The sequence below is a fragment of the Bos indicus genome, chromosome 4, assembly GCF_029378745.1.
Source record: "Bos indicus isolate NIAB-ARS_2022 breed Sahiwal x Tharparkar chromosome 4, NIAB-ARS_B.indTharparkar_mat_pri_1.0, whole genome shotgun sequence".
NCBI lineage: Eukaryota > Metazoa > Chordata > Mammalia > Artiodactyla > Bovidae > Bos > Bos indicus.
The window spans coordinates 66,860,866-66,877,031 of NC_091763.1; positions in this window are offsets into that span (position 1 = coordinate 66,860,866).

The window sequence follows — 16,166 nt, forward strand, 5'->3', positions numbered from 1 at the left end:
AATTATCTATGTTTTCTTCATGTTTCTCTGTGTTCTAGCAGCAAGCTGTGAGAGGACTTAGATCCTCTCTGTCATAGTCTATACTCAGCACTTAGAATAGTGCCTGAGAATATTTGTTGAATGAATGAATGGAAGCATTATAATGGTGCCATGTTTTAATTTCATTTATCTTTCTTCCACAGCTCTGGGTATATGTGCCTTGGCTCACTGCAACACATTCTTATTCCCTACCCACTCTCTTGTTCGTTTAGGGCTCCTGACTACGAACTGAATAATTATTGGCAAAGGGTTAAGGTAGTGGGGGAATTCCTATGATAATATATACTTCTTCTAGTTGGAGGTTTTGTTGTCTCGCTAGTTTTTAGCTTTAATGGTGAACCTTTGAGACTATGTCAGGCTTTAGGGAAGGTCTCTGGGCTATGCCTTCCTAAATCCCACCTTCTACCACATGGAGTGGGTTAGAAAGGAGGGCTATCTCTAATCCGTTTAATAAACTGGACTCTTCCTTTCTTCAATCAGAATTCTTTGAGATAATTGAAAGTGACACTAAATTGTGTTATTTTTCTTTAGTGGAAAGTCTATGGCTTTGCCTATTTTTATAGCATACATTCCTTTATTTGACTTTTGAACATAAAACCAAGAGAGAGTCAGGATAGCAAAAACCCCTTTTAGACTAGAACTTAGTTTGTTGATTACTGTCACAAGAGTATTAACTAAAAAGATATAAACAAACAGTTGCCCCTACTTCAAACTACCAAAAGGCACATATTTTAGCTAAAACAGGCAGGCTTCCATCTGCTCTTTCCAACAGTTGGCAGTGTTGGGATGACAAGTGCTTGGACACTGGAGTTAGGCCTGGGTTTCGTCTTAGGTTTGCCTTTTCCTCAATTTCTTTGAACTCAGTGTCCTGTTCTGTAGACAGAGATGCTAAGAGCTACTTCATGAGGTTATAACCAGGGGCTAATGAGCTAGCACATTTAAAACAACCCAACTCCTGGTGTGTAGAAACTACTCAATACATATTACTTCTGCTTGACCTCACTAAGATAAAAAAAAGTGTGTCTGGGCTAGGAGTGCCTTTGGCTGTAGGTAACAGAAACAAACTAGAGAGGCTTAAACTGTTAGAGGTTTATTTTTCTCAGATAAAAAGAAGCTGGTGGTGGGCTGTTGCCTGATGCTGATTCAACAGTTCAACAATATTAAGGCCGATGTCTGCATTTCTCTTGGCCATTTTCTTTTGACCACAGGTGGCTACTGCCATTCTACTGACGTTTTGTGTTATAGGCAGGAGAAAGGAGGGATGAAGACAGTAAAAGCAAAGGGGCAGAGAGCTAGGAGAAACAAGCCTATAACCGTTTTATCAGGAAGGCAGCCACTTCTCTAGAAGCTCCACCTACCAGGTGTTTCCTTACATCTCATTGGCAGAATTGGGTCACACGGCCATCTCTAGACCAATCATAGGCCGGGGCTGAGGGGATGCGGTTGCCCTCCCTGGAATAGACCCACTTGCTCGGTATTTCCTGGAGCAAAATCAGGGTTCTGCATTCAGGAAAGGAGTGGGGAGTGGAAGAAGGAAAGGAATATTGAGTAGAGAGTAAGTTGTGTCTGCCACAGAGGGAAAGCCCACTCATGTAATTCTATGTAGAGACAAAACAAAAGAAACTTCCATTTTGTTCTGCAAGCTCCAACTGTTGGAGATCAGCAGGGTTTATGACACTGAAAAAAATTAGTGAGTGCCTCAGGCATAAATTTCTTAGAAATGATCTTGCATGCAAATCTGTCCTCCCTTTGGCCACTTGGATTAAACACGTGGAAGCACTTAGTGGCCCAAATATCAGGTTCCACCCAGGAAAATAACTCGCATGAACTTTAGTGCACTACACAGTATGTCTAAGGAAAACTGAGATTAGGCTGGAGTTAAACATTCACTTTATAAAACTATATCTCTAACTTCAAGCATAGAAATGTGCACAGACTGTGAAAGGAGGCTGTGTTCCAATATTCCCAAATTGTTCTTGGCAAATGATAGCACTGGCTGGATGAGAAATTCACAGAGCTGTGAGCATTGTTCAATTGTAAAGGCCACAGCAGGAGGGTTGGGTGTCAGGAGGGGTGGGAGGAATCAGGCACCAGAAGCACACGGAATAACCAAGAAGTGGGTGTGAAGAAATATCAAAGATAATTTACTAAATAAGATGATAATCACATGCATTCATGCTCGGTAAAGAATAATTGCAGTGAAGGATGGTATTTCAATCTATATTAATACTAAGCCTGAGAATCTTATGACAAATAAAACTGTTAGCAGCATGAGAAAGGGCTGCTTAGGCATGCATTTTGCAGTGATAGGGAGTAAATCTATTAGCTTGCTATTTCTTCATTTATCCCCTGAAAGTAATAATAAAAAGAAAATTGTTGGAACTGGGTGTGGTGGTGGTGGTGATGGTGGAATGAGACAAACGGTCCCAGACCTAGAGATCTAAACCCCAAAGAAGGAAAGAAATGTGAACAAGGAGAGAACTGTTTAAAGGCCAACTGGATTCCAGCAGGGCACCAACCAGTAGCAAAAGGCTTCCTCATGTGGATCAAGTGTAAGAAAGACTCAGTACCTCCCCAGTTGGGAGTTCACTTTATTTTTACTTCTACCACTAGGTGTCTCCTTCTGTCTCAGGACTCAGCATCTTCATAAGGGTCACCCATGAAGATGTTTGAACCAATGTACATTCCCACCAGGAGGATATAGGGGTTCAGATGTTCCATATCCTCTCCCACCCTTGGCACAGTCTTTTATTTTAATTGTTCTGATGGAAGAGTAGGTGTCTGGCACTGTGGTTTTTAAAAAAAGATATTTATTTGTTTATTGGCTGTGCTAGGTCTTGCTGGGTGTGGTTTTCCCTGTAGCTGCAAGGAGCAGGGCTACTCTTTCTTGTGGCTTCTCGCTGTGGTGGCTTCTCTTGTGGGGGAGCACAGGCCATAGAGCAAGTGGTCTCCAGTACTTGTGGCGTTTGAGCTTAGTTGCCCTCGGCATGTGGGATCTTCTTGGACTCAGGAATGGAACCCTGCATTGGCATTTAGATTCTTCACCACTGAGTCACCAAGGCAGTCCCTGCCACTGTGATTTTTAACTTCTGTTTGTGTGATGACTGCTACTGCTGCTGCTAAGTCACTTCAGTCGTGTCCAACTGTGTATGACCCCATAGACGGCAGCCCACCAGGCTCCGCCGTCCCAAGGATTCTCCAGGCAAGAACACTGGAGTGGGTTGCCATTTCCTTCTCCAATGCATGAAAGTGAAAAGTGAAAGTGAAGTCGCTCAGTCGTGTCTGACTCTCAGCAACCCCATGGACTGCAGCCTACCAGGCTCCTCCGTCCATGGGATTTTCCAGGCAAGAGTACTGGGGTGGGTTGTCATTGCCTTCTCTGGTGTGATGACTAAGGAAGTCCAATACCTGTTATGCACACATGGGCCATTTGGGTTTCTTTCTCTGTGAAGTGCCTGCTCAAGTCTTTTGATCACTTAAAATTTTGGTTTTGTCTTTTAAAACTTGATCTGTAAAAGTCTTTTATCACCATGGGATCCTTAGATATATGATATATGTATTGCAAATATCTTGTCTCACTTCATAGGTTGTCTTGTAACTCTCTTCATGGTGTCTTTTGATAGACAGAAATGTTGTAATATCAAAGAGAAATGTTTCTTTCTTTTGTGAGTAGTCCTCTTTGTGTTCTGCTTAAGAAATCTTTGCTTATCCCAAGGTCATGAAGAGTTTCTTCTAGAAGCTTGATTTTGCTTTCATATTTTAAGCTATGATGTGCCTAAATAAACTTTTCTTATTTAGTTGTCACAACCTCTTTTTCTAGTAATACCTGTCAAATGATTTAAAACATCCTGAAATTTTTAAATTAAAAATTGACAGTGTCATTTTCAAGTTGAGATGTGAAAGGAGGCTATGTGCTATTTATTTCATCTTGGCAAAGTTTCAGAAGCACTCTGGGCAAAATTCAAGGCTCACACTAATGCACAGACAGCATCCTTCCTGCATTCCCACCCACAGTTTGAGGTCAGAACTTGTTCACAAAAGTACCAGAAGCAGAGGGGAATGGAGGTAAACAAGCAATCACTGTGCTCTTTAAAGCCCTGACCTTCAAATTTAATCCCTTAATGTAGAAATACAATTGCGCTTAGATTGCAGTTTTACCAAGGACTTTCAAATAGTGCTTATAAGCAAACCACTCTGGTTGCTTGGTTTTCTTCAGCTTCTTGATGCTCCAGAGGACATCAATACACTTATGACAAGTGTATTTTTCTGGGGTGTTGTGGAATACCCCAGTCCCTGTTCAGTAAGGCAGACAGCACTTCTCATCAACTGGCCAGAGGCCATGGGAGCAAGCAAGGGCAAGGACTCTCTTAATGGGACCCAGACACATAAATCTCTCTTGTTCTGAGAAATAATCATTCCTTCTAGAAACCCTTGCTGTATTCCAAGGCAGAGTGATACATCTTTCAGAGAGGTTAAGTAAGGTGCCCAAATTTACAGTCCTAGTGATGGCAAAGGTGGCATGTGAATCCATAGCTAACTCTGTATTAAATGTCCCTTGCACTAAACAAGTCTCTCATTTCTATATAATTTCATGATCCCTAATCTTTTTTAACATCCTGCTTTTAGATGGTGTCTTAGTCATCTCACACTGCTATCACACAATACCATCGAATGAGTAAAGAACAATTTACTTCCCCCAGTCTGGAGGCTGAAATCCCATGATCAGGGTGCTGGTATGGTTGGGTTCTGTTGCTGCAGACAGCTGACTGCCTGTTGTATCCTTACATGGGGGGCCGGGAGGGAGCTCTGGTCTCTTTATCCCCTTATAAGGGCACCAGTCCCATCATGGGGGCTCCACCCCCATGACCTCATCTGAACCTAAGTACACAAAGGCCCCACTTCCAAATACCATTGCAATGGGGGTTAAGGCCTCAGCATATGAATTGAGGGGTGACCCCAGCACGTAGTCGATAACAGATGGGTAAATTTTAATTTAGTGTCCCCTTCTCATGTCTATGGGAACACTGTGAACGCCTGAAATTTTAAGAAGATGGTATTTGCTTGTGTGATTACGCACACAGAGGCCTCCCACTCATCAGATTCCATCTATCAAAAGGTTCCATGGCATAAAAAAAAACATAAAGAGGAGTCACAGTGCTGGATGGTGATGAAGGAAGCACTCCTGAGGTGGCTTATTGTCTGTTGGGCACCGGCAGTCCCCTTGGAGGCTGTGGCAGCATTTGGTGCAATTCTAAACTCCTGGTTGTCCTGTTTGCGCTATTTGTGAACCCCTGGAAGCCTCCCAGCATTCTCTTAATATCCCTCAACTTCAGCAATATGCTTTCTTTTCTCTTGTGATTACAGGAAGAATAATAATGCTCATTATAAATAATCAAGCCCCCTTGTAAATAAAATATAGAGTACAGAATGTCCTTCCAAGCCTTTTCCCTAATTCTCTTCCCACGTTTTTCCTCTTTTGTGTTGTACACACATCCCACAGTAGTGAGCAGCCTTCAGACTGGTTCAGAATTGTGTGTGGACTTTATTATTATAATTATAGAACCTCTGGGTAGCAAGAAACAGAAGCTTCATTTCTTTCGTGAAAAGACCAATAACAAAAATGGTAGTGAAGGTTATTCAACAAAGCTGTTAAAAGTCAGCGAAAAGAGACACAGAAAGGAGAAGGGAGAGAGGTTGGGGAGAGGCAGAGAAACGGGGAATAAGCAGTGGAAGAAGGCGGCATAGGACAGCAACTGAGATTGTGGGTTTTTTGCAAATGAGAACATTTCCATAGGCATGTTGGGGAGATCCAGGAGGGATCCTATCTTGGGGGCAGTCCTGCAGTGTTCACCACTGTCAGAGGGAGAAACAGAGCTGGTATCTGTTATACAGAATCAGGTGTTACCTTGAGTTTGCACATCAAAACTTGGCCCATGGACTGACAGCATTGGTATCACCCAGAAGCTTGTTAGAAAGGCAGGATCGTAGACCCCTGATTTACTGACTCAGAATCTTTGTGTCAACAAGATCCCCCAGTGATTCATATCCGTATTTAATGTTGAGAAACCCTGACCAAGGGAACCCTCAGGCAGGTGGCAGAGGGGCTGGTAATGTGGGCCACAATGAGACAGCAAGAACCATTCCTGGAAGAAGCCAGAAACCTAAATGACTGGGGAGATTATTCTGACAGACAAAGCAGTACAGCAGAATGGTTAGGGATGGTTCAGATCCCATCCTGCCACTCACCAGAGGGGAACTTTGGTCAATGACAAACTTTTCGAGCTTTAAGATCGCCATCTGTAAAACAGTGCCAACCACAGTACCTCCATCAGAGAGGGCTTGTAAGGAAAACTGAGTTTACATATGTAAAGTCTGAGAACTGTTTCTGAAAAGTTGGTGATGATAGTTGTTTTGTTTTTTAAGAATTTGTTACAATAGTGCTTCTGGTTTTTTGTGTTTTGGTTTTTTGGCCCTGGGGCATGTGGGATCATAGCTCCCTGATCAGGGATTAAACTTGCACCTCCTGCATTGGAAGGCAAAAGCTCAACCCCTGGACAGCTAGGGAAGTCCCATTTGTTGTTATTGTTATGATGATGTACCTGGCTTCAGCAAGTTCACTGAGGGCACAGAAACGAGAAGCAGGGGAAGCAGGGGACATGGTTTCCCAGTTTCAGAGAGTCAGATCAGGTTGGGAAGAGAGCAGAGGTGTCTTTGTAACTTGCCCCAGTACAGAAGCAGCTGATTTCATCCCTGTGTAAGCCGCTCTCCCGTTTACCATGGGCACTAATAATAACCAGCCCTTGCATCTGTTCTACACATCACCCCACCCTCTCCAGCTCACTGTCCCAGGCACAGTTTCCCTTCTTCCTCCTCCTTCCTGGCCGTGGGCACGGGCTCAGGTGGGATGTACCCTGAACAGGTGGCCTGCAGGATAAACAGGAAAGTCCATGACCCAACTCCACGGCTCAAAGCAAGTCCTGGCTCTGGATGAAGATGAGGACTCTGCCAATGTCAAGATGACCTTATCTTTACTCCTTTGACATAGGGGTACCTAAAAGTTATGGGCTTCCGTGGTGGCTCAGATGGTAAATAATCTGCCTGCCATGCAGAAGACCCAGGTTCGATCCCTGGGTTTGGAAGATCCCTTGGAGAAGGGAATGGCTACCCACTCCAGTATTCTTGCCTGGAGAATCCCATGGACAGAGGAGCCTGGCGGGCTACAGTCCATTGGGGTTGCAAAGAGTCAGACACGACTGACACTAACACTTTCAACAAAGGTTACAGCAATATTTTTCAGAAATGTATGTCCCATTTTAAAATGGAATATAGAAATAAGAGGCCTCAAAAGGCAGCGGTATTATTATTTTTTTTTACACTATGACAGTGAATACAGAGACAGAGATACTCTGCTTCTGCCTTCTGAGGTTGAGTTCAAGCTTGAGGGAGTCCCTGTATACAGATTTAGTCCTGTTCAGACTGAAGGAAGAATAGGTCTAAACCCCATCTCTCAATAGCTTTAGAAAGATCTCAAGGCTTAAGTCATGGTAAATGAACCCCTCTGTCAGGATTCGGGGCAAATATGACTTTTAGTTGAATACCCTACATCACCATTTATGTGTGTGTGACCTATTGGATCTGACTATACTTGAGATTTCTTTGTCAAACTCCTTAATTGGAATGTACATTCTTAAATATCAGCCCCACGAAGGGGCACTGACTCTAGATGAGCATCCACATTTTAAGCTTTGCTGGAACCCCTGCAATTCTTTTTATTCCTGGGAGCTCCCTGCACTTCCTGAATGGTGCTATTGAAGTAGAATTAATTACCAGGAAGGTATAAAGGAATCCTTCTCTTCATCTAAGTGCAAACGCAGACAAAGATTAAATGTCCACAACCTACCAGTTTAATAGTCCAGTCTGGATGGTCAAAAAGTCTGGGGTGGTGGTGGTAGGATTGGATTTGATTCTTGACAGTGGATCACGAAGACTAAATAAAGATGTGGTCACAACAGTTGTTGAACTGATGGGAGCTGCTGTCTTTTCTTGGTGTGTGGCTCTAGAAAATGCAATTACCTCTTCAAGGTTCTCTAGGAAGCAGACCAAGCACAGTTTCTTTTGCTGAACAGGACACATAGTATATCTTTATCACTCTGTTGTAAGGCTATCTGGGCTCCCTAGAAATAGGATCTATATTCTTAGCATGATATGAATAGCTCACTGGGATTCAAGTGGTCTGTTAAATTTATATCATGGTCATAGTTCCACCAAGAAAGTTGCTTTCACTGTGCTGCATGCTGACCAGACAAAGGCGCCCACAGACTGCTGGGCTCTGAATCGGAAGAGAATCCAAGACTCCCCCTCCTGGGTGTCTCTCTTGAGGCATACTTGGGCAGCAGCTGGAAGAGAGATTCCACAACTGTCAGGGATGCATTGCTAACCTCACAGCTGTAAGATGCAAAAATAGAGACTTAACACCTGGCTTGCCTTTTTGTACACAGCACATCACACACAGACAGGGAGGCAGATGGAAGTGTGCTCTCTGCCTCATGAAGCCCTGGAAGCTATATAGGTGGCAGTGAAACAGTCTCTGCACTTAAGCCCTTTATCCCCTTCAGACCCAAGAAGTTCATGTGTCTGTGACAGATCTCACAGATAATAGGAATGTTTGGCAATAAGATTCTGGGAGCATTTTATGGTCTTTAAACACTTGCACATTGAGCCTTCCCACTGCTGAAAGCTTCACCCCTGTTTCTGAGCTTTGGTAGGGACAGTGGGTCTCACTAAAGGAAAAAAAATACAATTTCCTAACCTGATATCCCACCTCATTCTCTCCAAGCCAAACACCCATGAGGCGGTAAAATGCCAAGGAAATTCTATTATGATATAGATAGTGAGAGCGTTAGCCACTCAGTTGTATCCAACTCTTTGTGACCCCATGGACTGTAGCCTGCCAGACTCTTTTGTCCACAGAATTCTCCAGTGAGAATACTGGAGTGGGTAGCCACTTCCTTCTCTACTGAATCTTCCCGACCCAGGAATCAAACTCAGGTCTCCTATGTTGCAGGCAGATTCTTTAGCATCTGAGCTACAGGGAAGCCCCTATGATATAGATATCGTCTATCCAGTTGAAGGTCAAATCTGGTTCTCAAGTTCTCATCCAAATTTATGAGCAAGTGGTTTTTCATCCAATAGGTATTTTGAAAGTCCCACCTGTGGCTTGACTTCCTGGTTTAGTAAGTCTCAAATGCAAGATTCATCTCCTGACAAGAGAGTCTTTTTCACCAATAGTATAACTTGCCTCCAAGGTGGACAAGTTCCATGGAGTACGTTATGCAGTCACGTTGTTAGTCACTCAGTCGTGTCTGACTCTTTGTGACCCCATGGACTGTAGCCCGCCAGGCTCCTCTGTCTATGGAATTCTCCAGGCAAGAATACTGGAGTGGGTTGCCATTCCCTTCTCCAGAGGATCTTCCCAACCCAGGGATTGAACCCAGGTCTCATGCATTGCATTGGAGTAGTGCATTGGCTAATTTAGAAAACGGGTAGAATTCCAAGTGGTGCCCCTAACCATACAATTCTCTGTCTTGAGATTGACTGAAATCAACTTCCACATGGGCTCATGAATTTTTCTTAGATGACTTGCTATATAATCAACCCGTTAGGTCATTCAGGACTGAAATATTAGGGGTCCAAACATAAGGGATGTCTCTGATAACAAGTTCAACAACTCAGCTCTGAGCTTCATCTGTGCACATGTCCTTAGGAAGAGACCACATCCTAAATAAAATACTTGGAAGAAAAATTTACCAAACCCAAGTGCTTCTCATATCCATGGTGGCCTGTTAAATCCATGCTCAAACCCTAAATGTCACAAAACTACTGTGAAGAATGGTATTAGTATTAATGAAAGTCACTCAGTCATGTCTGACTCTTTGTGACGCCATGGACTGTAGCCTGCCAGACTCTTCTGTCCATGGAATTCTCCAGACAAGAATACTGGAGTAGGTTGCCATTCTCTTCTCCAGGGGATCTTTCTGACCCAGGGATCAAAGCCAGGTCTCCTGCATTGCAGGGCGATACTTTACCATCTGAGCTTGGGATACGCTGAAAAATTTACTTGACACATGGAAAAACCATGATGTTCCCAGGGCCTCAAATCCAGCTATATGAGTGACATTTTCTAGTATGTGACACAGGTAGTGGTTAAGGCCTTAATGGACAATATGCTTTTAACCTGGGAGAGGAGACCAGGAAGCTCCTATTATGAGAATATGTCCCTGGTGGTCAGGATCCAATATAAGCTCCAACAGAGGAGATTGAGATGAATGTGGCATAATAGATTGCACATCTGGATCAGCCCACAAGTGGTGGATAAACTTCATAGGACCTGGGTATAGGGAGCCATGCAGGGGTGAAGAAGCTACCGAACATGTTTGAACCCTGGAGTCTCTATGGACTGTAGCCCGCCAGGCTCCTCTGTCCATGGAGTTCTCCAGGCAGGAATACTGGAGTGGGTAGCCATTCCCTTCTCCAAGGGATATTCCCAAGCCAGGGAATGAACCCAGGTCTCCTGCATTTCAGGCAGATTCTTTACTGTCTGAGCCACCAGCGAAGCCCAGAATCTCTATACCTAATCACTTTCCTCCCTCTTCATGCCTGCCTGGACCCCTGTAGGGGACTGGGCAGGTGGGGTTGTATAGTTTGGAAAGAGCTTCATGGATGTAAATTTTACGCTCCTGTGAGATCATCTCCGTACTATTGCCACAGGGCAGGCCAGTCTCACGCTTTTTTTGTTGCTGAGTTTGTTGTGCTTCTATCACTTTCTTCCTCTGGGATGCGGACGTACCTCTGACGTAAAGCCTGAGTAGCAAGTGCCCTCTTCTCTGTGGTGACCCTCCCTGATCCAAGAAGGTAGCCTGGTTGCAGAATGACCTTTCCGTGCAATTCTTATTGCGGGGAAAGTTTAGATGGTCTGGATCAACCCAGAATAGGGTTACAAATGAACATGTCTGAGCAGGAAGATGGTGGAACCAGAGGTGTGAATTGTTTTACTCCCGTCCCATAGGTAAAGAATGGAGAGAAGCCTTCTGTGGGCGTCACGGACAATGGCCTTTGTGTATGCCATCCTTGGCTTGAACTGGACATGAGAGATTTTATCAATATTCTACTGTCTCAAATGTTGGCATAGGAGCAGATTCCATGTAGCAGTAATACAGCTGCTTATCTGGGCCCTACGCAGCTGTGCTCTTGCCCCCTGGGCAGATGATGTCAGTGCTAAACTGATCAAGAGGGTCACCTGAACCAGACTCAGGTTAGCACTGCGTGACCCCAAGACTGGTTTCACTTTCTCTCTGAGGTGGGCAGGCCCTTGGGAGTTACATATGACCCTTCACAATGACCCAAGCCTTGATGGCAGCAGCCACATCCTCAGCCTCCGGTTCCAATGTCAAGAATTCCCTGGGAAGAACATGGACAAAGTGTTAACCATTTTACCCAGATTTTCTTCCCAAGTGCATGAGGAAGCATCTTATAGTAACCATATGGAGATACTGCCAATAAGACAGCCATTCTTTGTTCTGGATTATCTGTTTTAGAAGCCTGTCAGGTAAATATATAGTCCTAAATTCAGGGAAGAAAATTTATAGCAAATCTTAGAGCTAGAAGAGATTCAATTCTTTACCCCAGTCTTCTGATAAATTTTTACTATAACCAGCCAAACAATAAAAACATTCCCTAGATTATACACACTACTATATGTAAGACAGATAATGAACAAGAACCTACTGAATATCACAGGGTCCTATATTCAATATTCTGTGAAAACCTATATGAGAAAAGAATTTGAGAAAGAATGAATGTATGTATATGTATGACTGAATCATTCATTGTACACCTGAAACTAACACAACGTTGTAAATAAACTTTCACATCAGATCAGATCAGTCGCTCAGTCGTGTCCGACTCTTTTCGACCCCGTGAATCGCAGCACGCCAGGCCTCCCTGTCCAACACCAACTCCCAGAGTTCACTCAGACTCACGTCCATCGAGTCAGTGATGCCATCCAGCCATCTCATCCTCTGTCGTCCGCTTCTCCTCTTGCCCCCAATCCCTCCCAGCATCAGAGTCTTTCCCAATGAGTCAACTCTTCGCATGAGGTGGCCAAAGTACTGGAGTTTCAGCTTTAGCATCATTCCTTCCAAAGAAATCCCAGGGCTGATCTCCTTCAGAATGGACCGGTTGGACCTCCTTGCAGTCCAAGGGACTCTCAAGAGTCTTCTCCAACATCACAGTTCAAAAGCATCAATTCTTCAGCACTCAGTCTTCTTCACAGTCCAACTCTCACATCCATACATGACCACAGGAAAAACCATAGCCTTGACTAGATGGACCTTTGTTGGCAAAGTAATGTCTCTGCTTTTTAATATGCTATCTAGGTTGGTCATAAATTTCCTTCCAAGGAGTAAGCATCTTTTAATTTCATGGCTGCAATCACCATCTGCAGTGATTTTGGAGCCCCCCAAAATAAAGTCTGCCACTGTTTCCACTGTTTCCCCATCTATTTCCCATGAAATGATGGGACCGGATGCCATGATCTTCGTTTTCTGAATGTTGAGCTTTAAGCCAACTTTTCCCACTCTCCACTTTCACTTTCATCAAGAGGCTTTTGAGTTCCTCTTCACTTTCTGCTATAAGGGTGGTGTCATCTGCATATCTGAGGTTATTGATATTTCTCCTGGCAATCTTGATTCCAGCTTGTGTTTCTTCCAGTCCAGCATTTCTCATGATGTACTCTGCATATAAGTTAAATAAACAGGGTGACAATATACAGCCTTGACGTACTCCTTTTCCTATTTGGAAGCAGTCTGTTGTCCCATGTCCAGTTCTAACTGTTGCTTCCTGACCTGCATACAAATTTCTCAAGAGGCAGATCAGGTGGTCTGGTATCCCCATCTCTTTCAGAATTTTCCACAGTTGATTGTGATCTACACAATCAAAGGCTTTGGCATAGTCAATAAAGCAGAAATAGATGTTTTTCTGGAACTCTCTTGCTTTTTCAATGATACTACAGACGTTGGCAATTCGATCTCTGGTTCCTCTGCCTTTTCTAAAACCAGCTTGAACATCAGGAAGTTCACGGTTCACATATTGCTGAAGCCTGGCTTGGAGAATTTTGAGCACTACTTTACTAGCATGTGAGATGAGTGCAACTGTGCGGTAGTTTGAGCATTCTTTGGCATTGCTTTTCTTTGGGATTGGAATGAAAACTGACCTTTTCCAGTCCTGTGGCCACTGCTGAGTTTTCCAAATTTGCTGGCATATTGAGTGCAGCACTTTCACAGCATCATCTTTTAGGATTTGAAAGAGCTCAGCTGGAATTCCATCACCTCCACTAGCTTTGTTCGTACTGATGCTTTCTAAGGCCCACTTGACTTCACATTCCAGGATGTCTGGCTCTAGGTCAGTGATCACACCATCGTGATTATCTGGGTCATGAAGATCTTTTTTGTACAGTTCTTCTGTGTATTCTTGCCACCTCTTCTTAATATCTTCTGCTTCTGTTAGGTCCATACCATTTCTGTCCTTTATCGAGCCCATCTTTGCATGAAATGTTCCTTTGGTATCTCTGATTTTCTTGAAGAGATCTCTAGTCTTTCCCATTCTGTTGTTTTCCTCTATTTCTTTGCATTGATCGCTGAAGAAGGCTTTCTTATCGCTTCTTGCTATTCTTTGGAACTCTGCATTCAGATGCTTATATCTTTCCTTTTCTCCTTTGCTTTTCACTTCTCTTCTTTTCACAGCTATTTGTAAGGCCTCCCCAGACAGCCATTTTGCTTTTTTGCATTTCTTTTCCATGAGGATGGTCTTGATCCCTGTCTCCTGTACAATGTCATGAACCTCCATCCATAGTTCATCAGGCGCTCTATCTATCAGATCTAGTCCCTTAAATCTATTTCTCACTTCCACTGTATAATCATAAGGGATTTGCTTTAGGTCATACCTGAATGGTCTAGTGGTTTTCCCTACTTTCTTCAGTTTCAGTCTGAATTTGGCAATAAGGAGTTCACGATCTGAGCCACAGTCAGCTCCTGGTCTTGTTTTTGCTGACTGTATAGAGCTTCTCCATCTTTGGCTGCAAAGAATATAATCAATCTGATTTCGGTGTTGACCATCTGGTGATGTCCATGTGTAGAGTCTTCTCTTGTGTTGTTGGAAGAGCGTGTTTGTTATGACCAGTGCATTTTCTTGGCAAAACTCTATTAGTCTTTGCCCTGCTTCATTCCGTATTCCAAGCCAAATTTGCCTGTTACTCCAAGTGTTTCTTGACTTCCTACTTTTGCATTCCAGTCCCCTATAATGAAAAGGACATCTTTTTTGGGTGTTAGTTCTAAAAGGTCTTGTAGGTCTTTATAGAACCATTCACCTTCAGCTTCTTCAGTGTTACTGGTTGGGGCATAGACTTGGATTACTGTGATATTGAATGGTTTGCCTTGGAAACGAACAGAGATCATTCTGTCATTTTTGAGATTGCATCCAAGTACTGCATTTTGGACTCTTTTGTTGACCATGATGGCTACTCCATTTCTTCTGAGGGATTCTTGCCTGCAGTAGTAGATATAACGGTCATCTGAGTTAAATTCACCCATCCAGTCCATTTTAGTCCGCTGATTCCTAGAATGTCGATGTTCACTCTTGCCATCTCCTGTTTGACCACTTCCAATTAGCCTTGATTCATGGACCTAACATTCCAGGTTCCTATGCAATATTGCTCTTTACAGCATCGGACCTTGCTTCTATCACCAGTCACATCCACAACTGGGTATTGTTTTTGCTTTGGCTCCATCCCTTCATTCTTTCTGGAGTTATTTCTCTACTGATCTCCAGTAGCATATTGGGCACCTACTGACCTGGGGAGTTTCTCTTTCAGTATCCTATCATTTTGTCTTTTCGTACTGTTCATGGGGTTCTCAAGGCAAGAATACTGAAGTGGTTTGCCATTCCCTTCTCCAGTGGACCACATTCTGTCAGATCTCTGTGACCCGTGCGCTAAGCACAGGCAGCTGCAACCCGTGCGCTAAGCGTGTCTGAGAGGAGCTACCCCACATCCGAGGTCAGGGGCAGAAGCCGGGAGGACCCCATGCCCGAAGGGCAGCGGCCAAGAGGAGTTACCCCACGTCCGAGGTCAGGGGCAGCGGCGGAGAGTGCCCGACTGCGACGGCGCAGGAACCTCCGAGAGAAGCTACCCTGCGTCCGAGGTCATGCGGGGCGGCCGAGAGGAGATACCCAGCGTCTGAGGTCAGGGGCAGCGAGGAGAGGAGTTACCCCGTGTCCGAGGTCAGGGGCAGCGGCGGGAGGAGATACCCCATGCCCCTAAGCCCGAGGCCAGGGGCGGCGGGTGGGAGAAGCTACCCAATGCCCAAGGCCAGGGGCGGTGGCAGGGAGGACCAACCCCACGTCCAAGGAACTGTGGCTGCATGGGTGCAGGAGGGCCTAGAGGAGCTATCCCACATTGAAGGTCCGGAAGGGCGGTGGTGAGGAGATACCCCTCGTCCAAGGTAAGGAGCAATGGCTGCGCTTTGCTGGAGCAGCTGTCAAGAGATACCCCACGCCCAAGGTAAGAGAAACCCAAGTAAGACGGTAGGTGTTGCAAGAGGGCATCAGAGGGCAGACACACAGAAACCATACTTACAGAAAATTAGTCAATCTAATCACACTAGGACCACAGCCTTGTCTAACTCAATGAAACTAAGCCATGCCCGTGGGGCAACCCAAGATGGGCGGGTCATGGTGGAGAAATAACTCTGGTAAAATTTTTTAAACTGATACATTTCTTACAAAACCCCTAGAGGAATCTGATTTTTTACCTAGTTTTTCTATATAAATTTTAATTTTAACATTGCATTATTATAATTTGCATAACTATGCCCTGCTCCCCAAGACCCTGAAAATATTCACATCATTGATTTCCCTAACTATGCAACTCCACAATTTGAAAGATTCTTGTTCTAAAAACTTCCATGGACCAACTATTCCAGGGTGAAAGAATTTTATGACAGGCCCATTTAGTTCACTGTGACTCAATTGAACATCATGTAGGATTATGTTCTGTTTTTTTATACTTTTTTGAG